This window comes from Neltuma alba, unplaced genomic scaffold (genome assembly GCF_004799145.2).
Source record: "Neltuma alba isolate B1F8T4 unplaced genomic scaffold, ASM479914v2 tig00000640_pilon, whole genome shotgun sequence".
NCBI lineage: Eukaryota > Viridiplantae > Streptophyta > Magnoliopsida > Fabales > Fabaceae > Neltuma > Neltuma alba.
This window is the reverse complement of record NW_021632124.1, coordinates 173,905-186,391: the sequence shown is the minus strand read 5'-3', so window position 1 is coordinate 186,391 and position 12,487 is coordinate 173,905. Positions and strand designations below refer to the sequence as shown.

Here is a 12,487-nt window from a genome sequence, read left to right as displayed (position 1 = left end):
ACTAAAATTAATAGTCATTAATACCAAAATCATCATTAAAATTCATTTAAATCTATAATGACTGGAAGATTAGGAGCCGAATGGAAAAATATGACAAATAGTAATACAATTATTTAAACGGGTTGTTCACACCAGTTTGACCACTTCAGTCCAGTTCAATCTATAAACTAGACCGGATCACTGACCGGTGTACTGGTTGAACCAATTAGTCCGCTCCTTTTTTTTTTTTTTACTCTGACGATTTCAATCGCAGAGTTTGTCTGTATGAAGCAGATCCGCTGAGGACGCAGATTCCAACTTCCCATACCTCAATTGAATAGAAGATAATCAATACACCATACACAAAACAAACATTGCAAGTTCTAATTACTTGTTCTTCGCCACTGTTTCAAAAGCCTGGATTACGTGAAAATGCGTTGAAAGTGAATTTTCCATTTCTACATGCCTAGAGGTTTCAGTAAACCAATGAATCAGAAATTAATAGATACATGAAAAATATTTCAAAAGTGGTAATTGAAGTTGAAACAGTGAAATCTGGCATGCGTTCTTAGAAGTCAAGCAGCTGCCCTGGCAAATATAAGGAACAGAAACACAATAATGGGGCAAATATTGAGTTTCCTCGATGCAAGGGGGTGCAACAAAATTTTACAAGCCAATAAAACGAGGTCTGTGGGTGGGGTCTTCAAAAACCACTGGCAACCCAAGGTTACACATGAAGCACACCACCAATTTTTCAAAGCAAAATTATCAGAAACAATAAAAAGAAAACAACAAATGGAAGGAAAAATTAACATACTGCAGTTGATTTGAACTTATGACCAATACAGGCAACATTTCATCAGTTTTAACAACTAACTATCACTTTTACCTATTATTATTCCTCTGCATCTTCACTTCTCTTCTTATGCTTCTTCTTCTTCTTTTTCTCACTTTTATCTTCATCGTCATCAACCTTACCATTGATCTCAGCAGCGTTATTTTCAGCTTCTTTCTCCTTCTTCTTTTTCTTCTTCTCAGACTTCTCCACGTCCGGTGAAGCAGCTTCTGTCTTTTCTTTGTGTTTCTTTTTCTTCTCTCAGACTTCACATCTGGTGAAACGGCCTCTGCTTCCTCAGCATCCTTATCCTTCTTCTTCTTTTTCTTTTTCTCTTTCCTATCAACTTCAACCTCCACTACATCCTCTTTTACCTTCTTGATCTTCACTACTTCTTCCTTTTCAGATTCTTCAACTTCTTCAGTTTTGGACTTCTTAGTGGGTACCGCAGCAGAGTCAGTGCTATCAACTAGTTTTCTTTTACGCTCTTGCCCATCCTCCTTACTTGCAACATTTTCCTTTCCCACTAAAGCAGTCTCCTTTTTGCTGGCACCTGGTTCAGCGTGCATACTGGCAATCATAGAATCTCCACCAGTTGGTAAAACTACATTCCTCAGCCATTCTTGAGGAGTATTCTCATTTGGCTTCCCACGCTTATCTAGCTTCCCTTCCGCGATCAACTTCTTCTTCATGGATGCTCTTGGTCCTAAACCCCATTTCCTTGGATAGGTATCTCTGTCCATAACCACTCTTTTGATCTTTGCTACCACACCATGATCACAAGTAGCCATGACAGCAGTAGTCATCTCTGCAATTCCCAATGCAACCGCTTCACCCTTGGTAGTCATTAGAACCACTTCCTCTCCGACCTCAATATCATTCTCAAACCTCAGTAACCCAGGAATCATTAGCTTCGCTCCATAACAAATAGCATTAACAGCAGAATCCTTAACAACTAATCTCTTATAACTCGTTAATAATACTTCCAAAGGCATAATAACCCTTCTCAAATAACTCTCATCTCTATAGTTATCATAAACCCATTGAGCATCCAACACATCATGCATTGAAACCATATTATCTTTCTCACCTAAAATACCTGAACGCACCCTTCTAAGCTCCTGCATGTGGCCTCCCACACCAAGAATCAAACCCAAATGGACACAGAGAGTCCTCACATACGTACCTGCCTCACAGGAAATCCAAAATACAACCAAATGTTTGTCAGGGTCATACTCAAGAAGCTTACTTTCATATATTGTCCTAATCCTGAGCTGCCTCTTAACCGCAGAAATCAACGGCGGCCGCTGAAACACAGCTCCGGTAAGCGTCTCAAGTGCGCGCGCCACTTTCGCGACATCAGGAACTGCAGAGTGCAATCGAGCGACACATACGTACTCTTTTCCAGCACCCTGCTGCGACTTCACCAATCGCGTGGCTCTATCAATGCAAACTATGAGGTTGCCAGTGACCTTGGGATCAAGAGTACCACTGTGACCCGTTTTCTCAACCCGGAGAATCCGTTTAAATCCAAGCGACGACCTCGTGGGAAGAGGGGTTCGCGGGTTTATCGAGATTCATGACACCGTACTTGATGTACTCGGGGAGAGGTCGCTGGAGAGGGGAGCAACCGGAGGGAATAGGAGTGTAGTGTCCAGTTCGCACATTGAGACGGTCGTAGTTCTTGAGGAGAATCGGCCATTGAGAGGTGTCAATGGTGGGAGTGTAGCTCTGGGGTTTGATCAGGAAGTCGGAATCTTGGACGTCGGCGGCTTCGTCTTTGTTACGGTGCTTCTTCTTCTTCTTGTCGGTGCGAGAAGCTTCGAGCTCAGTCATGGCTGTAGCAGCCAGCTAGCCTGCTTACAAAGGGGTAGGGTTTTAACAGTGGCTAGGGTTTTGGTGGAGGCGAGGGAACAAATGGCTACTGAGGGAAATGAAAATTTATAGGGTTTTTGGGGTTTTGGGAAAATGAAGATGAAGGAGAAGAATCCTGGGGCTGTTTCTTCATCTTCGAACATGCAGAATTCGGCGCTGATATATGAGTTTAGCCCTAACCCAAATTTCAAGCCCTAGGCCCAATTTGAGGCCCACAAACACTAGTCCAGATTTTTCAAACCGTTTGCTAGGCCCAACATAAGCCCAAAACTTACATTCGAGAGTGGGCTATAACATAACCCAAGGTCAGCCCAATACAATGTATAATGGGCTTTAATGGTGCTTTGGTGATTTCATTGGTTGTTCTTTTATGAACAGGATCCCTCATGGGGAGTGGTCCCTCAATTGCTAAAGTGCAGTGTACAAATTAAAATATTCTATTTATTTTCATGTTTATATTCTGCTTATAATGGTCTATTGAAGAGATAATATGAGTGTAAAAAAAAAAAAAAACAACAACAAGCCTTATCCCACTAGGTGAGGTCGGCTACATAAATCACACGACGCCATCGTACTCTGTCAACAACCCAATCCTTAGATATGTTGTTGATTAGGAGGTCTCGTTCAATGACCTCATTCAGCGTTCTTCTCGGTCTTCCCCTGCCTCTTTTTAGGGACTCCATCTTATTTGATCCACCCTCCTCACCAGGGCCTCCAAAGGCCTTCTCTGCACATGTCCAAACCATCTTAAGCGATTTTCAACCATTTTCTCTTGGATAGGTGCCACACCAACTCTTGTCCTGATCTTTTCATTTCGAATCTTATCTTTTCTTGTATGACCACACATCCATCTCAACATCCTCATTTCTGCTACTCCGACTTTGTGCTCTTGTTTTCCCTTTATTGCCCAACATTCACTACCATACACCATAGCTGGTCTTATAGCAGTCCGATAAAATTTTCCTTTAAGTTTCTCAGGTACCTTCTTATCGCAAATAACTCCGGTAGCTTTCCTCCACTTTAACCAGCCAGCTTGTATTCTATGGGAAATGTCTCCATCAATTTCCCATCCTCCTGTATAATGGATCCTAGGTATTTAAACTTTGATACTTGAGGAATAATTTGCTCTCCCATCCTCACCTCCAAATCCCTATTACCTTGCCTCCCTCCAAAATCACAATGCATATATTCTGTTTTGTTCCTACTCAAACGGAAACCTTTCGACTCCAAAGTCCTTCTCCATAACTCCAAACTAGTGTTAATTTCTTCTTTTGATTCCGCCATAAGAACTATATCATCCGCGAAGAGCATGGACTTAGGGATTCTTTCTTGAACAGATTTAGTTAGAACATCCAGAACAATGTTGAACAAGTACGGACTCAAAGAGGATCCCTGATGTAGGCCAATCTTAATAGGGAAGTCCTTTGTCTCCCCCCCAGGCGTCCTTACACTGGTAGTTAACGCCTTATACATATCTTGTATGACTTTGATATACGCAACCCGTACACCTTTCTTTTCCAAACCTTCCACAATACTTCTCTTGGCACACGATCATAAGCCTTTTCCAGGTCAATAAAAACCATATGTAAATCTCTTCTTTTACTTCTATATCTCTCCATTAACCCCCTTAGTAAATAGATTGCTTCCGATGTGGATCTCCCTGGCATAAATCCAAATTGGTTTTCCGAAATAGAAGTCTCCAACCTCAATCTATATTCCATCACTTTTTCCCACAACTTCATTGTATGACTCATAAGTTTTATCCCCCTGTAGCTTGCACAGTTTTGAATGTCTCATTTATTCTTGTAAATAGGAACTAAAATGCTTTTCCTCCACTCATCCGGCATATTTTTAGAGCGTAGAATTTCATTAAAAAGCTTGGTTAGCCACGCCTCCCCCTCATCGCCCAAACATTTCCAAACTTCAATAGGGATACCATCAGGCCAAACGGCTTTTCCATTGTCCATTTTCTTGAGAGCCGCCTTAACCTCTCCGATACGTATCCTGCGGTAGAAAGCCAAATTCCGATCATCTTCGTTAATAAGCAAGTCCTGCAAGTCCTGAGTCACATAATTGCTTCCCTCATTAAACAACTTGTAAAAGTAAGCCTCCCATCTGTCCTTAATATCACCATCAGTAACTAACACTTTACCATCTTCATCCTTTATACACTTTACTTGGTCCAGATCTCTCTTTTTCCTCTCCCTTTGCTTCGCGATCTTGTAAATATTTCTTTCTCCCGTCTTTGTTCCTAACTCCTGATAAAACCCTTCATAAGCTTTAGTACGTGCTTCGCTCACTGCTCTCTTTGTCTCTTTTTTAGCCAACTGATACTTTTCCTGGTTCTCTACACTATTGCACAAGTGTATGGCCTTAAAACAATCTTTTTTCTGTTTGAAAATTCCTTTTCATTCAATTTAGGGACAGATATCCACTATATTTATTTATTTTTTATTACCTTTTTGAATCAAACAAAGTATGAAAGAACTAAATTGGTAGAAGAAGAAGGTCAGAAAAATGAGAGAGAAAGCAGCGGGAATTCGGATATTAATTTTTTTTCATATCGTTAGAAATTAACTCATTTCGCTAAATTTGACAGCGTTGGTGGTGGTGGGGTTGGTTTTCAATGGAAGAGAAATTGATGGGATCAAAATTTACAGAGGGGAGTTTGAAGGGACCAATGAAAAATGGTTGGCCGAAACCCAGCATGGGAGGGGCATAACCATGTGGATGCTCTAGTTGGGGGTTACGCGGCACATATCTCATCACACAAATCCGCACACTTTCTCTCTCTTCCTCTTCTCTTTCTTCACATTTTTCACCGCTTAGCAAAAAGTCAACCAATCCTGGTCACTACCTTATGTGTCTATTTTGGCCTATTATTATTATTATTTCCTGCCCTTAATCCAGAATTATTTTTAACTAAATTGTACTTTAAAATGGCAAAATCTAATCCTTCTGTCCCTAATGTAAGAGCAAACTAATTAGGTGGAAGCTAAATAAATTATTTGATTTCATCAAATATGACATGATGTCTCTTTAAAATATACTCCTCCGGTCCTTATTATAAGACTCAATTTGACTTTTTATTTGGTCCTAATTATAAGACCCAATCCATTTTGTCTCTTATATTTATGCATTTTTTTCCAAGATAATCCTTCTAATAATGATAGTTTTAGCCAATATACTTAATTAGCAAGGATATTTTAAGAATGACAACACTTATTTATTATAAATAACCAACTTAACTTACTTCCTTAATCTCCTCAAATAAGTCAATTGGGTCTTATAATTAGGACCGGAGGAGTATTTGTTATCATTACATTATATATCAGTTTATAAGTTTGAAAAATTAGTTTAAAAATATAATAAATAAAATGAATTAAGGTCTTTTATTCAATATAAAAAAGTACCTTCCTAATTAGCTCTATATATAACACCAGATGAGTAGTATCAAAACATTTCATCTATATAGAGTGAGCATCAATGGAGAAATAGCATACATGGGTATAAAATTCAGAGCTCTATAAAATTTAAACAAAAAAATAACGATGTGCCTCATACATTTACATAATTTAGTAAGTTCTCTATCAGTCCCATATATGCATGAGTAGTAGGAAGGATTAAAGGGAAGCATGAGGACAAATAAAAAATAATGATTTAATAAAGAATAGCAGCAGTGAAGTGTAAAATATTTTACTATTATAACTTTATAAGAATTTCTGTATAGACTACATTTTTACAGCAATTTTGTCATATTTATTGCTGTCGTGAATTAAGATTTTAAGTACTTTGGTACTTCAAATTCTTGAAAGAGGAGCATAGGTGTTTGTTTATTAAGAAAATATAATCTTACATATTTTATATATATATATATATATATATATATATATGTAGGTGCTATTATTCAGATATTCCTAATGCTTATCCAGTGAAGTACTTGGGGAAATATATATATCCACTGAAGGCGAAAGATACCTAATAAATAGCCAAATATTTAATACTTGACCCAGCAAAATTATATGCCACTATTAAATAGTCTTTTTACCAGACTTTAAAATAGTTATATCAACATTAATTAGTACTCCCTCCAATCTATAATATAAAAAGTTGATTAATTTTTCTCACACACAAAAAATAAAAGTTTAGTCATTAAATGTGTCATAAAACAATAACATTTTCCTATTTCACCCCTAAGAAGAATGAAGTTACCTTTAATATTACGTTTTTATTTTCTCTCATCTATCTCCTCTGTCTTATATATTTAATAGAATCAAAAATAAAAAAATCACATTAATTATCCTGACAACGTCTCATCTTTTAAAAAATTTTCTTCTAACTAACGTTTCAGGAAGAGTATACAATACAGAAATTTTCTAAACTCTGGATTTTACACGGATAACCCCTTAGTTTTTAGAGACTTAACCATAAACCTTCATGAGCTTTCAAATTCGTGCCCTAAACTATCAATTATAGACCTTTTTAAACTTTATTCTTTGTGCAAAATATTCTAACTAATAAAGATAAAATTTATAGGGAAAATGACAATAAAATATCACCTGAATTTCAAAAAGACAAATAAGGCACCTGAATAAGCAAAATGACATATAGGGGACAGGGTACCAATCTAGAATTCAGATTTTTGGCCAAAAGACCAAAATGCCCTGTCTGAAAGTGAGAGGAAGGAGAGAGGAAGACACTGATGAAATACGAGAAGGAGAGAGGAGGAAGACGCTGATGAAATCGGGAAGAAGAGAGGAAGACGCTGATTTTCGATGGGTTCCCACAGTTTAAAATGTTATTGCCTAGCATTTCTCTAAAACATTTTGGTTCTGTCTCTCTTCTTCGCATAAAACCATTTTCAGAGAATGTGAAGCTGTGGGAAAGATGAACCTGTGGGAAAGATGAAGCGAAAATCAGAAAACAATGGCAAGCAATTACGTAACGTAATTGCTGTCATATGCCTGCTGGTTTTTGGTAAATCCTACTACGTGAATGTTAAATTTCACTATACATGTAGTTAATTATGAAAGTTAATAGTTCAATGTTTATTGTGACGTACTTCAAATGCACGTTCACTGAATGATTTATTTATGCTTATAAGTTGCCTTTCCGGTGAAAACAGGTTTACAAAACCCATTGAAGAAGTAGTCACTTTCACTATAAAAGTTGTAAATCCCAGAATATGTTTTGTAAAATTCAACGTGAAATTTTATTGGTTTTTACAAACAAGTTGTTTATCTCCTGAAAACATGTTACAAAACCCATTAACAAAGTAGTCACTTTCACTACAAAAGTTGTAAATCACAATATGTATTTTGTAAAATTCATAATTAACTACATGTATAGTGAAATTTACAACCACTATAGTGAAAATGACCACTTCTTAAATGGCTTTTGCAACCAGTTTTCAGGGGATGGGCAACTTGTTTCTAAAAACCAATAAAATTTCAGACTGAATTTTACAAAACACACAGTGATATTTACAACTTTTATAGTGAAAATGACCACTTCTTAAATGGCTTTTGCAACCAGTTTTCAGGGGATGGGTAACTTGTTTCTAAAAACCAATAAAATTCCATACTGAATTTTACAAAACATAGAGTGATATTTACAATTTTTGTAGTGAAAATTACCACTTCTTAAATGAGTTTTGCAACCTCTTTTCAGGGGATGAGCAACTTGTTTCTAAAAATCAATAAAATTTCACGCTGAATTTTACAAAACACACAGTGATATTTACAACTTTTATAGTGAAAATGACCACTTCTTAAATGGCTTTTGCAACCAGTTTTCAAGGGATGGGCAACTTGTTTGAAAAAACCAATAAAATTTCACGTTGAATTTTACAAAACATATACTGGGATTTACAACTTTTATAGTGAAAGTGACTACTTCTTCAATGGGTTTTGTAAACCTGTTTTCACCGGAAAGGTAACTTATAAGCATAAATAAATCATTCAGTGAACGTGCATTTGAAGTACGTCACAATAAACATTGAACTATTAACTTTCATAATTAACTACATGTATAGTGAAATTTACCATTCACGTAGTGGGATTTACCAAAAACCAGCAGGCATATGACAGCAGTTATGTTACGTAATTGCTTGCCATTGTTTTCTGATTTCCGCTTCGGTTCACTCCCTCTCTCACTACAAATCCTCTTTTCCACAACCAAAATCAACAATATCTACAAAATGGTGATGCGAAGGAGTAAGATAATAGCATTTCCAACATTCTTCTTTCCTTCTTCCTGCATTTCATCAGCATCGGTCTTCCTCTCTCCTTTCTCTCACTGCGTTGGTCTTCCTCTCTCCTTTCTCTCACTTTCAGCGTCTGTCTTCCCCCATTTCATCAGGACATTTTGGTCTTTTAGCCGAAAATATGAATTCCAGATTGGTACCCAATGCCCTATTTGTCATTTTGCTTATTCAGGTGCCTTATTTGTCTTTTTGGAATTCAAGTGGTATTTTATTGTCATTTTCCCAAATTTATATCTCAAAATATTATATATTCAATATCTGTGGTTGTCGAATTATAAGTATTTTTTTATAGTTGCTTTTTAAGTTTTAAGAGACATGCCATAAATTTTAAAAATTTAATACAGTACCTCAAACAAATTACTTTCAATAAAAAGAATACTTATGTTTAAAAAAAAGCTATGATTGTAATTGTTTGGTCAATGATGTAGGTAATGTAATAAGAGAAAGAAATTATGGGTTTGATCCTTGGAACAATGGGATTATGGGAATAAGGATCATGTGCTTAAGAGAATTATCCTTACTTAGAATCTTATCTAACTCAAATCCAGATTAGTAATAAATATCTATTGGGAATGCCCAAAAGTCTTTTTACTCCACACATCATGAGACCCACTAGTGCCCACTGATCCTCCATTTTGAGAGACTTATAATGAAGTTCCGATAAAGAAAAACAACTACTAGTAAGTCTCAATGAATATTAAAAGTTATGATTTTTTATTCTGAAACTTGTTATTACATACTGTTCAGGTTGTTATTAGGAGTTTGGTAATCAAGTTTCTTCTTTAGAACTCAGCTGTAATTCTCTCCCTTTTTTTATTTACTCGCTGCATTGCTTTTCCCCCATCCATTGCATTGCCTAGATCTTACAAAAGTTCAACCTCTAGTTCTAATAAGTTTTTGAGATATTTAATATTTTTCATTTCTTTTTAAAGAGGACATATTTCATTATTTCTTATATATTTATGGAATTTAAAAAATAAGTCATATACTACTGAGAACTTATAAATAAAATTACTTGTGTGTGTGTGTCTCTACAGACATGGTGATTGGTACATTGAAGATATATAATGAGTTGGCACAAGGAAGAGGCAAGGTTGCCATAACAATTCGTATCTTATTCTGTCAAATTTGCCTGCCTAACAGATGACAACTCCTTCATCGACAATAGTCTCTGCAAAAAGCACCCAATCATTTCTTCCCCTCCCAATTATCTTTCAATAAAATCGCATTTATTTATAGGGACCCCCTTTAATATATATCACATTCTTTTTAGTTATATTCCACCTTAGTGATTTGTGTAAAAATTAAAGAAAAAAAACATAGTATCATTATTCCTCATTAGTCAATAATTTTTACTCATCAGGATCTTTTTTGTTTATGTGTGCGCGAGTAGATGATACGTGTATAGAGCAAAATAATAAAAAATTGCTGTTGGATATTTTTATTAGTGCGCAAATTTGGTTTTATGGATTATATTGTAATATTAAAGAAAATAAGCAATTTAATGTACGGAGGGAACTGCTGAAAATTGTCTTGTCCTAACAAAGCAATGAACCTGATGCACAGAGGCATAACAGGAAAAAGTTGGGCAAACCCTATCATTATTAATAGATATCCCTTCACAAACACAAAACAATCACACCATGTGGAGAAAACTTTATAGTGGACCTTCAGGTGATAAAAGGTAGCAAATGTCTTGTAATCTTATACTCCTACCTCTCATAGTAGATATAAAACTCATTTTATAGTATAATTTACGTTATAAAATAAGTCTTATATTTAGAACCGGATGAGTAATATAAAAATTCTTCTATAATTGAAAGGTTGTAAGTTTGATTATATACTTATAATCTTAAACTGTTAGTATTTGTTTTTATAATTTAAAAATAATAAAAGAAAAGGTAAAGTAATTAAAATGTGCATTATCCATCCATTTGAGTTTATGTGAGTATTAGAAATTCACATTTTTAAAATAAATTATTTAGATTTGAGTTTAAAAATGCTAACTGGCCAAATCCGTAGCAAACAAAAGTATTTTAAAAGAAGAGTTTTCCTCCGATTATTTAACTAATTTGATGAGATTAACAAAATTAAGTAAGTTAGTTAGTTATAAGAAATATAACATGTTTCTTCTAAAACACCATAATCATCTTTCTTAATATTCTTACTTGATTATGGTTGAGAGAGTATTCATAGGAATAATTTAAAAAAATTAATAAATATGAGAAATATGTCTTATATTTGGAACTAAAATTAACTTAACAATTAGGTCTCATATTAAAAACCAGAGGGGTATAATGTTTTATGCTGAAAACATTTATTTGATAATGATTAAAGATTTTTTTAATAATTTGAATATGAACTTGATTAGTCCAAGCTGAGATTTTTTTTTAATATAATTTTTCCATTAATAAGGTTTAAATTTATTATTTTGTTTAAAGGACATTGATTTCCTTATCACTTAGCCGACAAGTTGATTTAACATGTTTTTTTTTATGTAGGCATATTTAATTCAGAATTTTCAATTTTATATATATATATAGAGATATATATTGAATATTTGGTGGGGGCCTCCTTATCATTTCTTTGAAGGTAACAAGAAGCAGTACATTAGGCCTATGTCATCTATGATGAAGATGGATATGGTCCTACAAAATTTCTTGGCTCTTTTCTTTCTTTCTTTTTTAAGGAAAATTTCTTGTTTTCATTTTTTTTTTTGTGATTTGTGAATGAGATAAACAATGGTGTGAAATTGACTTTTTATAAGGGAAAAAAGAAAACAAACAAAATTACAAAAAAAACATTTAATGTGGGAAATAGACCACAAAGTTTCCTTCAAAAGATGATGATAAAAGGTTCAATGGCACCTACCAACTTGTTTCTTCATTGATTCCATGATATATTGCTTGATAAAAAATGATTATGGTACATGGAATGGAATAGAATAGAGTGAAATGGGAAAAAAAGAAAAAAAATATAAAAAAAATATTTTTTAGATGAAAGATGAATATTATACCTTTGAATATAAAAATTAAAAAAAAAATAATTTGCAAGTCCATATAATTTTTCATGATTTTTAATTAAGTTTTTGTTTTTTATTAAGTTATAATTTCACCTGATTTTTAATTCAATCCTCATAATTTTTTTATTAGATTCTTATGGTTTCACTTAATTTTTAATCGAGCCCCTATATCTTATGTGACTGATTAAAAGAAAAAAAATTAAAAGGACATTATTGAAAATTAAATGAGACTACAAAGACTTTTAGGTTAATATTTCTTAAAAAATAACAAGAAGAAAATATATAGTTAATTTTTTCCAGCAAGAAAATATATAGTCATTAATACTTTATTAAGTGATAATAATATGGGTATAACAGATTTTGCTGAGTATGATATTTGTGTAATAGAATCCCTTTTCATTCTCATAAAGGATACCAAACAAAGCCTAAATAGGCATGATCAAATAGTTCTTTTAAGATACTATATTTAGGATCAAAAGCAATTTTTAACTAATTTTTATATTTAAGTAAG

General features: G+C 34.2%; 1 pseudogene; it reads right to left on the bottom strand.

The window, feature by feature from the left end:
- Nucleotides 1-522: 522 nt before the first annotated feature.
- Nucleotides 523-2,769, bottom strand: LOC114743440 (H/ACA ribonucleoprotein complex subunit 4-like; annotated as a pseudogene).
- Between the last annotated feature and the right edge of the window lie 9,718 nt (nucleotides 2,770-12,487).